Genomic DNA, 7,716 nt, shown 5'->3' with positions numbered 1-7,716 from the left:
TGTAACGCCATTTTAGATCAGGCGGAGGAGGAAATGTCCCGCCTTTTTTCCTCCATTTAATAAACGGGTTATATAACGAGAAGTGACGCGGGTGGTTTTCCATCTCAGGGCCTCGCATGAGGCCAGAATCTCAGCAGCCTGACAGGAATTGTTTCCTCCTTGGTTTTTTGCCAGTGCAAAAAGGCATAAAGCCAAGAGGAGGAAAAGAAACTTTAAATTTTTATTATTTTTTTCCTGTAAGATACTTTTTTAAAAATAAAATTTTTATTTGTTTTTATATATATTTATTATTTCTTCACATACCGTCTTTTAAAAAAATTGTTTTTATTTTTTTCACATACCTTTTAAAAAATAAATATATTTTACTTGTTTTTATTTTATTTATTTTTATTATTACTATTTTAAGTTCAAGATGGTGTGTTTTTCAAAATAAATGTATTTGTTTTAAATTTATTTTTAAATTATTTTTTAAATTCAAGACAGCATCTTTTCACATACCACCTTTGAAAAAAAATAAATTTGTTTTTATTTTCAATTGGAAGATGGTATCTTTTCAGAAAAGGGAGCACTTTGCATATGCTCAAAGGCCTCTGCATGAGGGGCAGAATTTAAGAAAACAAATTTGCTGTTTCTGTTCAGAAGGGACGCATCCCAATGTTTTGATTCCTATCAATTATAAATCTTTTCCTTGTATTAAAAATATGTTCGAGTTGCTAGACTGTGTTATTCTTCAGGCTTCAGCTTCCTCCTGAAGGTGATGAACCTGCATGTGTATAAATACCAGGGCCTTATTTATTTATTATTATTATTTTATGTCGTTTATAGTCTGCCTTTTTCACTGAGACTCAAGGCAGATTACATAGTGCGAGATTAGTACAGTCAATATCAGAAACATTTCCATAAACAATGCCATACCGAGCCATTTCACACTTTGAAACTGCTGAGGATTATTTTGAAAGGGTATCTACATTAATCTGTTGTATGAAGAGGGGGGGGGGGGAAAGATCAAGCATCTGAAAAATAAAAGATTTTCCATGCAATCCTATGTAGAGTTGCCTTCTAACTATGAGTGAAATTCTAAACAGCTAACCCAGGCTAAACCCATTGATTACAATGGGTTTTGACTAGGGTAACTGTTTAGGATCTCACTGTATATGTCTATGGATTTAGACTAGATTAACTCTTGCGCTGTAAATGTAGATAAACTTTTATGGGCTACCACCTACTTCAGAATTGTACTTTTCCCCAGAATAACTCCATGTAAGGGGAGAAATGACCTAGTTTCTATGTAAACCTGGAGAACCAGTTTGACTAGAGACTGGTAGATCACGAAAGATTACCACATGCCATGTGAATAATCATGGTTCTACGCTACCACAGGCCTCTGAAAATCTTTAAATAAGGTGTATTTTCTGATGTTAGTGTAAAGCTAATCGCCATAAACATACTGTTCAGGACATTACTCAGGATTTTGGATATGCGCAAAAAATAGAATTTTTATCTGCGCATCACCCAACCAATCTTTGCACAAAACACTAAAGCCATCCACTGGGATGTTTTATCTGAAATGCTTCATCAAATAGGTGAAAACACTAGGGTGATATAAGAGGACATTTCTCAAAATGCTGCTTGTTTCTCTGTTCCCCTAAAAATATCCTAGGACTAAACCAGGGCTAGCAACTAGTTTTAAAGGGAATCCCAGTTTGAGGTTGGCAGAGGACATGTGCTAGGGTTCCCCCGTCTTCCCTCAAAGTGAAGTCAAGTCATATGGATACAACCACCATTTTCTCCATGTGCCTCATTTGAGTTAGAAACTGGAATGTCAGTGCCCCTCAAAAAGGCCAGGTTTCACTTCTCAGGTGAGAACAGGTTCTTAACTGAGAACAGGTCCTGCTCCCAACTCATCACTTCTATGGCAGAGTCATAATGGTTCCAGTCACACTGGACTACTCTTAATGTGTCACGCTTATTGTATACTAATGCAACCATGTGCTAGGGACTGGACAAAATATGGGCATGGCTGAATCACTGCTGCCCAAAGGGCTTTTACAACCTACAATGAACACTCCCTGTTGTTTCCCAGCTCTTTTGCAACTCGCTTACAACCTACTTAGCCTAAATTTAACAACAACTAGGAGAATCACTACTGAGTGACAGAGGCCAGCAATAAGGGATGCATCTTACTAAACTTTAGATAGCTATCATTCCTAGGATTCCAACACAATGCATTATCCACATCACACTTTTTAAATCTTTCCTTTCGTGCTCTCCCCTCCTCTGTTTTATTCTCAAGAATGCCAAGAGGTAGTTTGACTGAACAGCCAGTATGATGTTAGACTAGGGGCCAAGCTACACATGACGAATGACACTTGAACAGCAAGTGTATTTCTCCCTGTTCACTTGCCCTCCACTCAATCCACTTGCTGTTCAAGTGTCATTCGTCATGGGTAGCTTGGCCCTAGGATTCCTGAGTTCAAATTTCCACTCTGCTGCCAAATCTGGATTAGGAAATTCCTGGAGATTTGGGGGCGGAACCTAGGAAGACTGGGATTTGGGGAGAGGTGATATATCAGCAGGGTATAATGTAGGGTTGCCAGCTCCAGTTTAGGAAATTCCTAGAGATCTGGGGAGTGAAACCTGGAGAAAGTGGGGTTTGGGGAGGGAAAGGACCTTGACATGGCATAATTCCATAGAGTCCACCCCCAAAAGTAGCTATTTTCTCCAGGTGAACTCATCTCTGTGGCCTGGAGACCGGTTGTAATTCCGGGAGATCTCCAGCCACTACCTGGAGGCTGGCAACCCTAGTATAATGTCATAGAGTCCACCCTCCAAAGCCATTTTCTTCAGGGGAATTGTCCTCTGTTGACTGGAGATCAGCTGTACTTCTGGGAACTCTCTTGGAGGTTGGCAATCTTAGATAAAGTTTCCAGGGTAACCTTGGGATGGGTGGAATAAAGATGTAATACATAAAGGTTTGGAGGAAGTTCTGCTACAGAACATAACATAGGGTCAAATATCATTTTCTAAAAACTCCTGCTTTTGTGGGCCACAAAATATGAGAAAAATACGAATTCGTAAAAATCTGTTGATAATTCTGGTGGAATTGGATTATTTTTTGAATTATTTATTTTTTTTCCTTTTATTGATTTTAGGTAAATTTCCGTTCTCTCTTCCAATGTTGTACTGGCTTGGAGACAGTCCCAAACACAGCTGTGAGAGCAGTTTCCGTCCATGTTAAATTGCCAGCTGGAAAATTCTGCCTTTACCAAGCATGACCTCACACCCCCATTCCCATCCGATGATATTGTTTTCATTTCACTCCTTGGAGTTCAGAGGGCAGTGAACCACAGGCAAAACTAACAGTCCACAGCTCTGAGGGTTTTTTTTAAAGACTGTTGGACAAAAACACACTGCATGTGGAACAAGTTTTAAAAAACCCATAATGGATAGTTTGTAATATCAATGCTCCTACTTCTGTACTATCTTGTTTCATATTCAGCCTGGTGAATAATGCTTTGAGAGCATTCAAAAAGTCATACTTGGAGGGTAAGGGCTCAGCAAGGTCGATGTTAGGATTGCCAGCCTCCAGGTGGCGGCTGGAGAGCTCCTGGAATTACAACTGATCTCCAGGCAACACACATCAGTTTTCCTGGAGAGAATGGATGCTTTGGAGGGTGGACTGTATGGCATTATACCCCGCTGAGGTCCCTCCCTTCCCCAAACCCCACCCTCTCCAGGCTCCACCTCCCCAAATCTCCAGGAATTTCCCAACCCGGAGCTGGCAACCCTAGTCGATGTGGATCACTTAGAGACCTCCTCCCAGAACTCGCAGGCTTTGGAGAGGTGGCTACGTTGGAGGGGTTTTTTTTGTTTTGATTTGGTTTTGCGTTTTTTTCGGTCACTGGACTCTGGGGAAAAAGACCCTGGAATTACAGTCTGGCAGTAGCATTTTATGTCCGTTTTTTTTTTATCAAAAGCAAAATACCCAGAAACAGATTATGTGGTTTATATGCCAGAATAGGCAAACTGGCCTTTCATTACTTTCCAACTCTATGATTGACTGAGCTTGTAGCTGAACCTGGGGCTGACAAGCTTCACGGAAGCCTCCTCATAAAGGGATATAGCAGGAAAAGATCTTAATCAGGCTAGCCAGGGCCACCTTTTCTACTGGCGGCACACGTAGCTAAAATCCGGTAACTGAGAGTTTTCCCTTCTGAGCATTCATATTCTGGGGAAAGAGTCCGCTGCTGAATTTTGTCTTCTTGTGTGCAGCGCAAGAACCCTGCCAGAAAAATTTGACATCACTGTGATCATCGCCAGTCTTTTCCCACTGGACGTTCTCTAATGGGAATGTTCCTAGAAGGAGAGAGCTGGAAAGAGTTTGGAACATCTTTCAGTATTGCTGTCACAAGATGTTTTACAATCCATGGCTTGAAACTGGGAGCCTCGTGGGTTGAGATCTTCAGCAGGCTACTGTCTGTTACACTGTATGCTCTTGTACTGGGGGCCGAACTATAATAATAACAACATTTGATTTATATACCGCCCTTCAGGACAACTTAATGCCCACTCAGAGCGGTTTGCAAAGTATGTTATTATTATCCCCACAACAAAACACTGTGAGGTGAGAGAGCTCTGGAAGAGCTGTGACTGACCCACGTTCACCCAGCCGTCTGCAAGTGGAGGAGTGGGGAATCAAACCCGGTTCTCCAGGTTAGAGTCCTGCGCTCTTACCAACACCAAATGTGACAGCATCCTCATGCCCATCACAGGGACATCACCGCTATTTTAATGTGATTTTAAAATGCCGTAAAAGCCAGCAGTGTGGTGTTCATTGGCCTCGAATCATGGCATGGCAATTAATTGCCCGTTTACTGAAAATGCAGCTCAATTTGACCCAATGTCTTTTAGAGCTGCCATCTCACCCTGGGGAGGTTTTGCAGAGTACAACTGTCTTCCTCTGTTATTATTACATTAAATAATTATCATTATGGAGGCAACGGATGTAATCAGTGGAAAAGGAACGGGCACCAGGAGAACATATTCTGCTCGTTTTCATGGGGAAGAGAATAAGGTTAACTAATTTTGGTGTCTGCCAACCCCAGATCAATATGTATACCAGCCAGTTATCCCTGAAGGAATTTTCCTCGGTCTTCAGTTAACATTAGCTGTGCACCTCCCTATGAAAATCCCATGTAAAATACAAAACTACATTTTGAACCATTTTACAAGGTCACTGAAATAATCTGATGGCCTGTTCTTCCCATATAAAATTAGAACACTCCAGGCTGCTGATATTAATTTGTTTCCCCCCACCCCAGTTTGCAGATTTACTGCATGATGAACTTGATCCCCCGCTTACTTAATCTTCTGTGCTTTAGACGTAAAAAGGTAGGTAAAGGTAGTCCCCTGTGCGCGCACCAAGTCATTACTGACCCATAGGGGGACGTCGCATCACGATGTTTTCTTGGCAGACTTTTTATGGAGTGGTTTGCCATTGCCTTCCCCAGTCATCTACACTTTACCCCCAGGAAATTGGGTACTCATTTTACCAACCTCGGAAGGATGGAAGGCTGAGTCAACCTTGAGCCGGCTACGTGAACCCGGCTTCTGCCAAGATCGAACTCAGGTCGTGAGTAGAGATGGGCACGAACTGGAAAAACCCGAACCATGTGGTTCGTGGTTCGTCAAATTTCACGAACTACAAACCACGAACTTTCACAAACCTGCCCCTGGTTCGTGAACCGGTTCGTTTGGTTCATGAAAACGTCACATCCAGGTCAGAAAATCATCACTTCCAGGTCAGCAGAAGGTCACTTACAGGTCTGCAAAAGGTCTGCAGGAAGTCCATCCCCTGTTGCCTAGGAAACTGATTGATTGGCACCAAGCTGTCTACAGTGACGAACCAAAAAACAAACCAGCCTAAAGTTTGTGGTGGTTCGTCAGAAATGGGATCTGACAAACCGTGGTTTGTGAACCACGAACCAGCCTGGTTCGTGCTTAATTTTGGTTCGTGAGCAGAGCTTGGGCTGCCGTACTGCAGCTTACCAATCTGCGTCATGGGGCTTTAGAAGTAATATTCTCCAATTAAACTATGGCAGATGGTTTAGGCTGCCTTGACACAAGGGCATGAAAACACATCCTGCCAAGGCAGCAACAAGTGGCATGGAAACACCCCATTTCTTGCGCTGCTTGCTGCTGCTCCTCACACCCAGCCCAGTCCCCTTTTCTTCTGTTGCTCAAAAGCACAGACACAAGCAAGACTGTGTTGCCCCCCCAGCCCAGCCACCCCCCCCATTCCCCTCCTTTTCTGTTTCCCAGATGAGCTGTGGTGCACTACTACAGTAGCAAAAAGGAAAAGGACTTTGAAAGCAGCTAAAAAAGGAGGCAGAGGTGGTGGAATGCAGATTGAGTTTAGCTCCATCCCTCCCTGCTGCACTGACAATCACTCCACTCACAAGCAGCTTGCTGTATCATACTATCGTATGATTTATTGATGCCGTTATAGAATTAATTTTTTTTCATGACCCATGAGATTGTTTGAAATGACAGTAAATAGGTGAGCATGTATATTAGAGTGGCCAATCTCCATATGGGAGCCGGAGTTCCCCTAGAATTACCGCTGTTCTCCATACCATTCCTGATGGAAATGGCAGTTTTTGATTAAAGGCTCTATGGTATACCATAGAGATTAGGCAAAACAAAAGTCCTACAGTGACATCTCTGCTAAGCTCCCTCCCCAAACTTCACCCACCCCAGGTACCACTCCCAAGTCTCCAGTAATTTCCCAAGCCAAATCTTGCCACTTACCGCTAATTTGCCTTGGTTGCTTGCTGCCGCTAGGTACAGCAGTGGAAGAAAAATGACTTCTGATACTGCAACATTGCTTCCGGTACCACCCTGGAAGTGATGTCATCATATTGCTCTAGGATTCCAAAGTTTGGGGGGAATCCTAGAGCATTGCACCGACACATTGACATCACTTCCGGGGTTGTGCTGGAAATGATGTCGTGCTGTTGGAATCCCACATATTTACATTAGCCCATTCTGGTCCACCACTTGCAGGTTGCCCGTGTTTGTCTGGCAATCCTGGGTGGACACAGGCAGACCCATAAATGGTATAACATATAGTCAGGCTTGAATCCTGGTCATGCATAACTAAGAGCAGAACCACAAGTGACAAAAGGCACAGAATGGACACTTGTCAGTTTCCCTCAAGTTTTGATGGGAAATGTAGGCAGCTTGGCGGAATGTTGGACAAGTGACAGTTGAAAAGTCCGTTGGACAGCCGTCGGAGAGCCAAGCTGCAAGAGCAGGATGCCTACATTTCCCATCAAAACTTGAGGGAAGCTGGCAAGTGTCCAATCTGTGCCTTTTGTCACTTGTGGTTCTGCTCTATGTCCAACGCTCTGTTCTCTGACACTTTGATAAAGAAATGTGAAGCTTCCTTATTCCAAAGCAATCCCCTGCTCCCACCTTCCTTCTGAGAAACCAGCTTCTGTCAAGTAAGAATCAGAGTTTCTTGGGCCAATGACTGCCTGAGCGTTCACACACTCCCATGTTCCCCCATTGTGCCAGAAAATGACATTTTCCCGATGCGACAGGGGAGTGTGGGAGTGTTGTGCGTGCATGTTTCTCCTCCCCTAGATACCTTTCGCCTGCCAGCCAGGAGAGCAGGACCAGGGGACAGCAGATGGGGTTGGAAGAGTCCCCCAG

Source organism: Eublepharis macularius, chromosome 19 (genome assembly GCF_028583425.1).
Source record: "Eublepharis macularius isolate TG4126 chromosome 19, MPM_Emac_v1.0, whole genome shotgun sequence".
Lineage (NCBI taxonomy): Eukaryota > Metazoa > Chordata > Lepidosauria > Squamata > Eublepharidae > Eublepharis > Eublepharis macularius.
Note: the sequence above shows the minus strand (reverse complement) of the source record.